This window comes from Bombina bombina, chromosome 5, assembly GCF_027579735.1.
Source record: "Bombina bombina isolate aBomBom1 chromosome 5, aBomBom1.pri, whole genome shotgun sequence".
Classification (NCBI taxonomy): domain Eukaryota; kingdom Metazoa; phylum Chordata; class Amphibia; order Anura; family Bombinatoridae; genus Bombina; species Bombina bombina.
The window spans coordinates 20,553,990-20,568,830 of record NC_069503.1 but is presented as its reverse complement, the minus strand read 5'-3'; the positions used below and the strand labels follow the sequence as shown (position 1 = coordinate 20,568,830).

General features: G+C 39.8%; 1 protein-coding gene and 1 pseudogene across 1 annotated transcript in view; one reads left to right on the top strand and one right to left on the bottom strand.

The window, feature by feature from the left end:
* Positions 1-14,841, bottom strand: part of LOC128659706 (gastrula zinc finger protein XlCGF8.2DB-like) — a 103,084-nt gene that overhangs the window by 84,124 nt on the left and 4,119 nt on the right. The window lies entirely within an intron of this gene.
* The window catches only part of LOC128659705 (gastrula zinc finger protein XlCGF57.1-like), a 34,139-nt pseudogene continuing 33,252 nt past the window's right edge, over positions 13,955-14,841 (top strand).

Here is a 14,841-nt window from a genome sequence, read left to right as displayed (position 1 = left end):
CGCTATCTGTGCACCGACAGTGGAGGACTCTGAAAGTCTTCCAATGCTGGAGATGCCTGGACCTACTGACGCACCCCAGGGGGTGGATGACATATCCCTAGGCAACAGGTTAGAGCCCGGACAGAAAAGGCAGGTCCGGCGATTCCTAGAACAGAGAAGTGACATGTTCTCTACTGTCCCTGGGTTTACCACCACAGCCATCCACCGGGTGGAGAACCCAGGGCAAACCACCCTGCGACAGGCTGCCTACATGGTCCCAGAGGCCGTCAGGGAAAGTATGCACTGGGAGCTCCAGGGAATGTTGGACCTCGGTGTCATTGAACCGTCCAACAGTCCCTGGGCCTCCCCGGTAGTGTTAGTACCTAAGAAGGATGGAACTACGCGGTTCTGCGTTGACTACCGTAGACTCAACGACAGAACCACCACTGACGCCTATCCCATGCCCCGAGTAGATGACCTGTTAGATCGAATTGCCCGGGGCCACTTCCTGACCACCCTCAACCTATGCAAGGGTTATTGGCAAATTCCCCTCGACACTGAGTCCATCCTCAAGTCTGCCTTCATCACTCCCTTCGGCTTATACCAGTTTAAGGTCATGTTGTTTGGAATGAAGAACGCCCCAGCCACTTTCCAAAGAATGATAGACCGCCTGTTAGATGGCCTCCAGGACTATGCCTGTGCATACCTGGATGACATCGCTATCTATAGCAAGACCTGAGAGGACCATCTGGTCCACCTATGCGTCATCTTAGATCGTCTTAGAGCTGCCGGACTAAACTTGAAGCCAGATAAGTGTACCATTGGGCGCTCGGAGGTTGAATACTTGGGCCACCGAGTCGGCTGCGGTAAGCAGCGACCCAAACCGGCCAAAGTCGAGGCAGTGGCTAACTGGCCCACCCCCAGGCCAGGACCAAAACCCAAGTCCTTGCCTTTCTGTGTACTGCAGGCTACTACCAGAGGTTTGTGCCCAATTACAGCACCCTTGCCAAACCCTTGACTGACCTGACCCGTAAACGAGTTCCCGACAGGTCCTGTGGTCCCCCGAGTGTGAACAAGCCTTCCAGAGTCTTAAGTCTGCCTTAATCTCTGCTCCAGTACTGGCCGCTCCTAACCCAGCCAAATGCTTTTCTGTCCACACAGATGCCTTCATGTTCAGGTTGGGGGCCATACTAAGTCAGGCAGATGAGGAAGGAAAGGACCACCCCGTTTCCTACCTCAGTCGAAAACTGCTACCCCGGGAAGTAGGCTACGCGGTGGTCAAGAAAGAGTGTCTGGCGCTGGTATGGGCTTTGAAGAAGTTGCAGCCCTACCTATATGTAAGACCCTTCATTGTCCTCACTGACCATAATCCCCTTGTATGGCTCAACCGAGTTTCCGGGGACAATGGGAGACGGAAGTGGCATAAATTCCTCTTACATCCCCATGTTGACCCGTATGTGGATCTAGCCAGGCCTGCCGAACTGGAGGGGGGGAGATGTCACGGATACCAGGCTGCAAGGGTTAAACCCCTACCCCCTATAACCTCACCCCTGTTGTTTCTCAGTGGTTTTGGGCTCCTCAGAGCACCCACAATCCCTGGAAGCTTTGGTTTGCTTGTCTTGTGAAAAGCTGGTGTATGACCAGGAAAACCGTCCTAGGCTGGCCGGGCCCCTGGAACTCCCGGTCGGCCGCCTCACCACAGACACCCGCGTAACCCCTCTCAGGCTGTCCAGGCTCAGGCTGTCGGCCACAGGACAGCAGGACACCTGCTAACTTTACCCCTGGTCCCCCCAGCAACCATGTGCCCCAGAGCTCCGCTCTTTTGGGGATTAGTAGCCCCTAGGGAGGACAAGAGGTGGGGAAATTTTCGGAGGGGAGCTGCTTTGGGAACCAGGGGTTTTGGACACCCCTACCTCCATAGCTTCAACGGGCTGTATCTCCGGTCCCCAATAACGAATCACGCTGCTTTTTGGACTGTGGCATCTAGGGACCGAGAGCTTTCAAATGACACACTGGGATCACCCCAAAACCGTCACCACTGTGTCCTGGAATTCTGTGGGACTATGGTTGTTATGGAGGCGCCGGTCAGTCTGGAGGGGAAGGAATGGCGGAAAACTGTGGCATTGTCTCCCTGTTTTATCAAGATGTGTGTGTGTATAAAACATGTGTGTTTGTCCCAATAAAGGCAGTTCTTTTTTTCACCTGAATGCTAGTCTGTCTAGTCATTTAGGTGGGCTCCTGCTAGAATCACTTTCCTGAGATACATAGGAATCACTTTCCTGGGCTACATAGCAGCTTGTTCCAGGCAGCGGAAGGACCCGTTTGGCGGAGCTACCCAGCCGGGGTAGCCGGGGATCCATCAGCCTCTGATGGTTCAGTTAGTTACTATATATTGAAATAAATAGCAGCCAATAAGATTAGTGGGATGATTCACATGACTGGGCAGTTAACTTAGAGGGGTATACATTATTTAGGAGGGACAGGAATAATAAAAGGGGTGGAGGAATCTGCATGTATATTAAACCTAACCTTAAACCTACAATAAGGGAAGATATTTATGATACAAGTGACAATGTAGAGACCCTGTGGGTTGAAATAAAGAGTGGGGGGAAAAATCCTAAAAAAATATTACTAGGAACATGCTACAAGCCTCCCAACATTAGTGACCCGGAGGAAACTCAACTACTTATCCAAATAGGTAAGGCTGCTAATAACAGTGCTGTAATTATGGGAGATTTTAACTACCCTGATATAAACTGGGCCAATGAAACTAGTAATTCAGCTAAGGGGGATAGATTTTTAAATGTTCTCAGGGATAACTTCTTGTCACAATTAATAGAGGAGCCAACTAGGAGTAAAGCTATATTGGATTTAGTGCTATCAAACAATACAGATATAATATCAAACATAGAAGTTAAAGAACATTTGGGTAACAGTGATCATAACATGGTCACATTTGAAATCTCTTTTCATATGCAGTGCTTTAAAGGGTTAACTAAGGCCTAGATTTAGAGTTTGGCGGTAGCCGTGAAAACCAGCGTTAGAGGTTTCTAACGCTGGTTTTAGGCTACCGCCGGTATTTGGAGTCATTAAAAAAAGGGTCTAACGCTCACTTTTCAGCCGTGACTTTTCCATACCGCAGATCCCCTTATATAAATTGCGTATCCTATCTTTTCAATGGGATCTTTCTAACTCCGGTATTTAGAGTCGTGTCTGAAGTGAGCGTTAGAAATCTAACGACAAAACTCCAGCCGCAGAAAAAAGTCAGGAGTTAAGAGCTTTTTGGGCTAATGCCGGTTCATAAAGCTCTTAACTACTGTACTTTAAAGTACACTAACACCCATAAACTACCTATGTACCCCTAAACCGAGGTCCCCCCACATCACCGCCACTCGATTAAATTTTTTTAACCCCTAATCTGCCGACCGCCACCTACGTTATACTTATGTACCCCTAATCTGCTGCCCCTAACACCGCCGACCCCTGTATTATATTTATTAACCCCTAATCTGCCCCCCACAACATCGCCGCCAACTACCTACAATAATTAACCCCTAATCTGCCGACCGCAAAGCGCCGCTACTTAAGTTATCCTTATGTACCCCTAATCTGCTGCCCCTAACACCGCCGACCCCTATATTATATTTATTAACCCCTAATCTGCCCCCTCAACGTCGCCTCCACCTGCCTACACTTATTAACCCCTAATCTGCCGAGCGGACCGCACCGCTACTATAATAAAGTTATTAACCCCTAATCCGCCTCACTAACCCTATAATAAATAGTATTAACCCCTAATCTGCCCTCCCTAACATCGCCGACACCTAACTTCAATTATTAACCCCTAATCTGCCGACCGGAGCTCACCGCTATTCTAATAAATGTATTAACCCCTAAAGCTAAGTCTAACCCTAACACTAACACCCCCCTAAATTAAATATAATTTTAATCTAACGAAATTAATTAACTCTTATTAAATAAATTATTCCTATTTAAAGATAAATACTTACCTGTAAAATAAATCCTAATATAGCTACAATATAAATTATAATTACATTGTAGCTATTTTAGGATTAATATTTATTTTACAGGCAACTTTGTAATTATTTTAACCAGGTACAATAGCTATTAAATAGTTAAGAACTATTTAATAGTTACCTAGTTAAAATAATAACAAAATTACCTGTAAAATAAATCCTAACCTAAGTTACAATTAAACCTAACACTACACTATCATTAAATTAATTAAATAAAATATCTACAATTACCTACAATTAAACCTAACACTACACTATCAATAAATAAATTAAATACAATATCTACAAATAAATACAATGAAATAAACTAACTAAAGTACAAAAAATAAAAAAGAACTAAGTTACAAAAAATAAAAAAATATTTACAAACATAAGAAAAATCTTACAACAATTTTAAACTAATTACACCTACTTTAAGCCCCCTAATAAAATAACAAAGCCCCCCAAAATAAAAAATGCCCTACCCTATTCTAAATTACTAAAGTTCAAAGCTCTTTTACCTTACCAGCCCTGAACAGGGCCCTTTGCGGGGTATGCCCCAAAGAATTCAGCTCTTTTGCCTGTAAAAAAAAACATACAATACCCCCCCCCCAACATTACAACCCACCACCCACATACCCCTAATCTAACCCAAACCCCCCTTAAATAAACCTAACACTAAGCCCCTGAAGATCATCCTACCTTGTCTTCACCATACCAGGTTCACCGATCGGTCCTGGCTCCAAAATCTTCATCCAACCCAAGCGGGGGCTGGCGATCCATCATCCGGCGGCTGAAGAGGTCCAAAAGAGGCTCCAAAGTCTTCATCCTATCCGGGAAGAAGAGTAGATCCGGACCGGCAACCATCATCTTCCAAGCGGCATCTTCTATCTTCATCCGATGAGGACCGGCTCCATCCTGAAGACCTCCACTGCGGACCCATCTTCATCCGGCGACGTCCAACTGAAGAATGACGGTTCCTTTAAGGGACGTCATCCAAGATGGCGTCCCTCGAATTCCGATTGGCTGATAGGATTCTATCAGCCAATCGGAATTAAGGTAGGAATATTCTGATTGGCTGATGGAATCAGCCAATCAGAATCAAGTTCAATCCGATTGGCTGATCCAATCAGCCAATCAGATTGAGCTCGCATTCTATTGGCTGTTGCGATCAGCCAATAGAATGCAAGCTCAATCTGATTGGCTGATTGGATAATTTATTTAATAAGAGTTAATTAATTTCGTTAGATTTAAATTATATTTAAGTTAGGGGGGTGTTAGTGTTAGGGTTAGACTTAGCTTTAGGGGTTAATACATTTATTAGAATAGCGGTGAGCTCCAGTCGGCAGATTAGGGGTTAATGTTTGAAGTTAGGTGTCGGCGATGTTAGGGAGGGCAGATTAGGGGTTAATACTATTTATTATAGGGTTAGTGAGGCGGATTAGGGGTTAATAACTTTATTATGATAGCGGTGCAGTCCGCTCGGCAGATTAGGGGTTAATAAGTGTAGGCAGGTGGAGGCGACGTTGTGGGGGGGCAGATTAGGGGTTAATAAATATAATATAGGGGTCGGCGGTGTTAGGGGCAGCAGATTAGGGGTACATAAGGATAATGTAAGTAGCGGCGGTTTACGGAGCGGCAGATTAGGGGTTAAAAATAATATGCAGGGGTCAGTGATAGCGGGGGCGGCAGAATAGGGGTTAATAAGTGTAAGGTTAGGGGTGTTTAGACTCGGGGTACATGTTAGGGTGTTAGGTGCAGACGTAGGAAGTGTTTCCCCATAGCAAACAATGGGGCTGCGTTAGGAGCTGAACGCGGCTTTTTTGCAGGTGTTAGGTTTTTTTTCAGCTCAAACAGCCCCATTGTTTCCTATGGGGGAATCGTGCACGAGCACGTTTTTGAGGCTGGCCGCGTCCGTAAGCAACTCTGGTATCGAGAGTTGCAGTTGCGTTAAAAATGCTCTACGCTCCTTTTTTGGAGCCTAACGCAGCCATTCTGTGGACTCTCAATACCAGAGTTATTTTAGAGGTGCGGCCAGAAAAAAGCCAGCGTTAGCTACGCGGGTCGTTACCGACAAAACTCTAAATCTAGCCGTAAGACTTTTAATTTCAAGAAAGCAAAATTCAACGATTTAAGGAAATCATTAAATAATATAAATTGGGACAATGTATTTTCTAATAAAAATACAGAGGATAAATGGATAATATTTAAAAATGTGTTAAATAAATATACATATCAATACATACCATATGGTTATAAAAATAAAAATAAAAAAACAAAGCCGTTATGGCTAAATAAAAATGTGTTAAGACAAATTAGGAAAAAACGTAGGGCATTTAAATTATTAAAAGAAAATAGTACAGACTCAGCATACAATATTTATAAGGAATGTAACAAAGCATGCAAAAAAACGATCAAATTAGCCAAAATTGAAAATGAAAAATTAATTGCCAAGGATTCTAAGTCTAACCCTAAAAGGTTCTTTAAGTACATAAATAGCAAAAAATCTAAGAAGGATAATATAGGTACATTAAAATGTGTGGAGGGTAGCATGATAAATAATGACAGGGAGAAGGCTGAGGTACTAAACCAGTTTTTTTCTTCAGTATACACAAGAGAGGAACCATTGAATGATACTTTGGAACAGAATAGAACATGCCAGTCCATACCACTAACTGGGTTTTGTTTAGAGGATATCAGGAAAAAACTGGAAAATATTAAGGTAAATAAAACTCCAGGCCCAGATGGAATACACCCAAGGGTGTTAAGGGAATTTAGCACTGTTATAGACAAACCTTTACTCTTAATTTTTCAAGACTCATTATCCTCAGGCATGGTACCCCAGGATTGGCGTAAAGCTGATGTGGTGCCACTCTTCAAAAAGGGAAGCAGGGATGATCCAGGAAGCTATAGACCAGTTAGTCTGACATCAATAGTGGGAAAGATATTTGAAGGGATTATAAGGGATTATATTGATGAGCATATTTGTGTAAACAAGATTATGAGTTCTAATCAGCATGGCTTTAGGAGAAATAGATCATGTCAAACTAATCTAATTAGATTCTACGAGGAAGTAAGTAAAAATATAGATAAAGGGGAATCAGTTGATGTGATATACTTAGATTTTGCAAAGGCATTTGATACAGTGCCACATGAAAGATTAATGCACAAAATTAAGGGACTGGGAATAGCTGAAAATGTTAGCTCATGGATAAATAACTGGATAAAAGATAGGGAGCAACGAGTAGTAGTAAATGGATCATACTCAGATTGGACAAAGGTAATCAGTGGCGTCCCCCAGGGATCAGTACTGGGCCCTGTTCTTTTTAATATTTTTATAAATGACTTGGAGCAAGGATTAAATAGCGACATCTCTATTTTTGCAGATGATACTAAGTTAAGTAGGGTCATTAGGTCAGAGCAGGACGAACTCTCTTTACAAGGGGATTTGCTAAAATTAGAACTATGGGCAAGTGAATGGAAAATGATATTTAATACGGAAAAATGCAAGGTTCTACATTTTGGAAGTAAAAATAAGCAGGCTACGTATTTTTTAAATGGGACAAGACTTAGCCAAACACAGGAGGAAAGGGATTTGGGAGTAGTAATAGATAACAAGCTAAAGATGGGTGCACAATGCAAGGCAGCGGATTCAAAGGCTAATAAGATACTAGCATGTATTAAAAGAGGCATTGATTCAAGGGAGGAAAGCATAATTCTGTCATTATATAAAGCCCTGGTAAGACCTCACCTTGAGTTTGGAGTGCAGTTCTGGGGACCGATTGCTAAAAAAGATATTGCTGAACTAGAAAAAGTTCAGAGAAGGGCCACAAAGCTAATAAGGGGATGATGATTGACATGATTACTTTATATAAATATATTCAAGGCCCATATACAGAGATGGCAGAAGCTCTGTTTATTCCAAAAAAATTGTTTCTGACAAGAGGTCATAATTTAAGGTTTGAGGAAAGGAGATTTAATCTCCTGCAACGGAAACGTTTTTTCACTGTAAGAGCAATAAAATTGTGGAACTCATTACCAAAGGAGGTAGTGAATGCCAATACCATAGATACATTTAAAAATAGTCTGGATAAATTTCTGTATATAAACAAAATTCATGGATATGATTGCTAGTATTAAATGGGTCACATTTGAATGGGGTTATTTAAGTTTAACTGGAGCTTTTTGTAAGTATTTTAGATTTGTATAGGTTGAACTCGATGGACTTCAGTCTTTTTTCAACCTTATCTACTATGTTACTATATATTTATACACACATATACACATTAATACACACATATACACACTTATATACACATTATTACACACATGTCCAGTTATACACACACTTATACACATTTATACACACACACACATATACACATTTATACACATTTATACACACATATACACATTTATACACACATATACACATAATTACAAACATGTCCAGTTATACACACATACACACACTTATATACACATTATTTCACACATGTCCAGTTATACACACACACACACTTATACACATTTATACACACATACACACACACATTTATACACACACACATATATACACATTTATACACACACACATATACACACATTTATACACATTTATACCCACATATACACATTATTACACACACACATTTATACACACACATGCACAGTGATACACACACTTATACACATTTACACACACACACATACATGCACAGTTATACACACACTTATATACATTTACACACACTTATACACATTTATACACACATACACACAAACATTTATACAGACACACATTTATACACACATATACACACATTTATACACACATATACACATTATTACACACATATATACGCATTAATACACACATGTCCAGTTATACACTTACACACATTTATACACACACATTTATGCACACATATACACATTTAAACACATAAACACATTTATATACACATATACACATTTATATATACACACACATTTATGCACACATATACACATTTATACACACATATACACATTTATACATACATATACACATTTATATACAAACACATTTATACACACATATACACATTTGTACACACTTATACACATTAATACACACATATACACATTTACAAACACACACACATGCACAGTTATACACACACTTATACACATTTACACACTTATGCAAAGTTATACACACACTTATACACATTTGCACACATTTATACACACATACACACGCATTTATACACACATTTATACACACATATACACATTATTACACACATGTCCAATTTTACACACACACACACACACTTATACACACATATATACACACACACACATACATATACACATTTTTACACACATATACACACATGTCCAGTTATACACACACACACTTATACACATTTATACACACACACACACACACACACACACACACATTTATACACACATATACACATTTATATATACACACACATTTATACACACAAATACACATTTATACACACAAATACACATTTTTTTTTAAATCAAAGATTTTTATTAAGGTATTTAGCAAAACAATGTAGGTGCTAAAAAGATATACACAACATCTTTGGAATATAATAGTCTGTACATATACAACATAAAAAAAAAAAGAAAAATCATGTTACAGAATGCAGACATTCTCATAGCTAATATATCTTAATCACACATATGTAGCCAGGCTAAATTGTAAAAAACCCCACTATACAAGCTTAATGTATATATATTGAACATTTCAGCAGCTGGGTAATAATACCTTTCTTTTTTAATTTTATATACTTAGATAAGCAATCCTCTCAAGTAAGTTAGTTCACCTTATAGTATGATATCTGTCACCAGTTCATAGAAAATTAATACAAATTAACATGTTAATTATAAAAGAGGACAACAACATCTAACACATAGATATTCATTGCTTAATGAGTGGTCTAAAAAGACCTGTCATATGTAACCAGAAATAACTTGGAATTATCACAGAGGAGACTTCCTGGACATTAACCTTAGTTCTAATCGCGTAGTGGTAAACTATCTTTACTTATGTAGTAACTAAGAAACTCTTGGGACAATTTGAGATGGGTTTTATTAGGTAGAAGGACCATTGGAGACAGACCTAGTTAATGCTTAGTATATCACTAGTATACCTTTCATAGTTCAGTAAATGGCTATACCCCCATTTGGATAGAAAAACATGTACCCAGTATACTGGGGGAAAACTTAAAGTGGGGCTAGCTATCAGAAAAGCATCACAATATATAAGTACATACGAATCTGACCCAAATGTAGGAAGGAACATTTTAGGATCCCCATCCAAGAAGCAGAACATTCACCACTCATGGTTAATATAGACAGTCTAACTCAGTAAACAGAATTATAAACATGAATACAAGTTTAGCAGGTTCAAAGAAATCTATATACATCCTGAAAGGCAAACTCATTTTCACACATAATATCGCCCCACAGATATAAACTATTACGTCCAGGTATAAGGTTATGTATAATATGGATAATAACATAAATATGTGGGTAGTTATAAAGTCTAATGATAAACCAAATAGGACTTCTAGTGGAACTTAGCATAACTCTGGTCAGGTGCATACTATAAACCTCCAAGAATAAAGATGTACAATGTCTACCCCCAAAGGTTAGTAATTTTAGGCAGAGACAATGATCTCAATTAGATATACAATTATCTTCACATCAGACCCTGTATAATCAAAACGCAATAGTACTCACAAATACAATACATTTCTGGAGTTACCCAGCTCACGTAAGAAGCTAACACACAGACTCAGAGTTCAATGTGAGCATGGGTAAAGCATGGAGGTCACTGCAAAGCGTCCATCACTATCCAACTCCCACTCTGGCGCAGCAATTAAGGGGTAAGTATTGCAGCACTCGGAACATTGTACCCCCATATGCATAAACACCATCAGAAAGCATGACAGGCCAAAACCGCAACTGATTTCTCAACTGTTTCCCCACGTTGTCACTCCGCTGTACACTGCTGGCCAACATCTTCATTACTTCTGGATGCCTAGCTATCCACGAGAGTCTCCTTTCTTGTATAGTAGTGAAGTCCTCATTACCCCCGCAGGGACCGGCCGCATCCCCTCCCAGAGGTGCCGAGGGCCACAATAAAGAGGCCGTGTGTAGCTTCTCGTGTATGGGACCTTTCCGTACCCAAAATTGAGATGTTAGGCTAGGGCTGGGCAGCACGGTATGTGTGATCGGTTCAGGACGTGAGTCTGCAGATTCGTCAGTCCACTCCGTTACCACATTTACCATAGTAAATCCTTTTACCTTAGGAGGCGAACTCACCGCACTCGACTCCTGGCAAATGGCTCTCAAATCAGCAAACCTGCAATCCAATAATTGGTCCAAGGCTTCTAGTTTATTTTGTAATAGCACATGGAAGTCCTCCATATTAACAGCTTTATGTGATGTTCTGGTTTGTATGAAAAATAATAGCAGATGAATACTGCTCTACTAGAGTAATTAGTGTACTCGAGGGGGGTTGTGTATACGTGCGATGAAGTCACGGCCTACCATCTAGGTTCCATCTGTAGGAGCCCAGCCTGAGATAGTATATAAATATATAAAAGTGTCTTTCAGCTCCTTTTCTTCTCCAATATGTGCTTAATAAATTTCCATGCAAAAAGTCCAGTTTGAGAGGAGATATTCAATATATAGTTAAATGAACTCGAGGAGCTCCATGAGGTTGCTGCTGATCATGGCCGCTTCCCAGACACGCCCCCCACAAATACACATTTATACACACATATACACATTATTACTCACATGTCCAGTTATACACACACACACATGTATACACACACACATTTATACACACACATGCACAGTTATACACACACACGTATACACATTTACACACACACATGCACAGTTATACACACACTTATACATATTTACACACCTCACCCGGGTTAGCCCCCCATATTCAAAATTTTAACAAACGATCGTTCCATTTGTTAGATCTTTGTTAGATCAGGTTAGATCAACTGTTTTAATGAAAAAAATAGTTGATCTTACCTGATCTAACGTATATCTATCAAAATCAATAAAATTTGGTCCAGATTTTAGTTGAGTGGGGCCTAACCCAGTGATCACCCCTCCCTCTCACACAAACTAGGATTGTGAATACAGACATCTCAACCTGCAAAAACTAATTTCAGGGAGGTGGCTTCACCGGCTACTGTGCTGTGTACTGCGCCCCCCTCGGTTATATACTGGACACCTGAAAACCCTAAATAAGATAGAGTGAGACATCATTAAAGTAGCTTCCCACTAAAGTCACATTAAAAAAAGAAGCTTTATTGCACAACCACATACAACAAACCTATTTTCCAGTGATCTTACGCTTGTTGAATGCTTAAATATTTTACAATACATTTACAAAGTTTAATTACGTGCAGTGAATAAGGTAGTATTTGTGTTTTATTTTATTAAGTCAGTGGGGGCTTTTTAGTTACTGATACATGCTTTGAGGGTTTCATGGCATCCCAGCACGTCACCTCAACTAAAGTAATTCTTTAAAAAAACACTGTTTCCAGATTTGGCCACGTTGGATCATGGTACTTGTAGTTTCAGGGAGATTGCATTTCATTTGTGGGTGTCAGGGAGCCGCTATTACAATGAGGGAGACTCCCTGAACTTCAGGGAGAGTTGGGATGTCTATGAATACGGCCTCTTGCGTGATAGATCTAACGACAAAAACAGTTGATCTAACCTGATCTAACGTATATCTATCAAAATCAATAAAATTTGGTCCAGATTTCAGTTGAGGGGGGCTAGCCCCCTCATTAAAAATGCAATAGCTCAGTAATTAGACTAGATCTAACAAAACTTTTGGCTGATCAAACCTGTTCTAACGTAAAGCTATTATAATCAATAACATTTTGTCAACATTTTTGTTGAGGGGGGCTGGCTACGCCCCCCTGAAAAAGATTGTTAATATTTCATATTTTAAAATAGATCTAACAAAAAAAACCAGTTGATCTAACCTGATCTATCAAATATCTAACAAATGGAATGATCGTTTGTTAAAATTTTGAAATTGGGGGGACTAACCCGGGTGATAGATTTGCCCAAAAGCAGCCACCATTTCTCTCCCAGGGTTAGATACATTTGCCCAAAAGCAGACGGTATTTACTCTCCCAGAGTTATATAGATTTGCCCAGAAGCAGACGGCATTTCTCTCCCAGGGTTAGATACATTTGCCCAGAAGCTGTCTGCTTTTCTCTCACAGGGTTAGATATATTTGTCCAGAAGCAGCCGGCTTTTCTCTCCCAGGGTTAGATACATTTGCCCAGAAGCTGTCTGCTTTTCTCTCCCAGGGTTAGATACATTTGCCCAGAAGCTGTCTGCTTTTCACTCACAGGGTTAGATACATTTGTCGAGAAGAAGCCGGCTTTTCTCTCCCAGGGTTAGATACATTTGCCCAGAAGCTGTCTGCTTTTCTCTCCCATGGTTAGATACATTTGCCCAGAAGCAGTCTGCTTTTCTGTCCCAGGGTTAGATACATTTTATATATTCTGCCACGTTATTTTACTGAGTTAGTTACATTTGTCCAGCAGCAGCTGTCTCTGTACCTGAGTTAGTTACATTTGTCCAGCAGCAGCTGTCTCTGGGTTAGTTACATTTGTCCAGCAGCAGCTGTCTCTGGGCTAGTTACATTTGTCCAGCAGCAGCTGTCTCTGTACCTGAGTTAGTTACATTTGTCCAGCAGCAGCTGTCTCTGGGTTAGTTACATTTGTCCAGCAGCAGCTGTCTCTGGGCTAGTTACATTTGTCCAGCAGCAGCTGTCTCTGTACCTGAGTTAGTTACATTTGTCCAGCAGCAGCTGTCCCTGGGTTAGTTACATTTGTCCAGCAGCAGCTGTCCCTGGGTTAGTTACATTTGTCCAGCAGCAGCTGTCCCTGGGTTAGTGAGCTCTGGATCCCAGCTGCCTGTGGGTTAAGCAGGAGTAAGAAGGCTGTGTACAATCTGACCTCAGGTAATTTGTATATAACTGTGTATATGTGTGTATATAACTGTGTATATGTGTGTATATAACTGTGTATATGTGTGTATATAACTGTGTATATGTGTGTATATAACTGTGTATATGTGTGTGTGTATATAACTGTGTATATAACTGTGTATATAACTGTGTATATGTGTATGTATATAACTGTGTATATAACTGTGTATATGTGTATGTATATAACTGTGTATATGTGTATGTATATAACTGTGTATATGTGTGTATATAACTGTGTATATGTGTATGTATGTAACTGTGTATATGTGTGTGTGTATATAACTGTGTATATAACTGTGTATATAACTGTGTATATGTGTATGTATATAACTGTGTATATAACTGTGTATATGTGTATGTATATAACTGTGTATATGTGTATGTATATAACTGTGTATATGTGTGTATATAACTGTGTATATGTGTGTATATAACTGTGTATATGTGTATGTATGTAACTGTGTATATGTGTATGTATATAACTGTGTATATGTGTATGTATATAACTGTGTATATGTGTGTGTATATAACTGTGTATATGTGTGTGTATATAACTGTGTATATGTGTGTATATAACTGTGTATATAACTGTGTATATATGTGTGTATAACTGTATATATGTGTATATATGTGTATATGTGTGTGTATATGTGTGTATATAACTGTGTATATGTGTGTATATAACTGTGTATATGTGTATATAACTGTGTATATGTGTGTATAACTGTGTATATGTGTGTATATAACTCTGTATATAACTGTGTATATGTG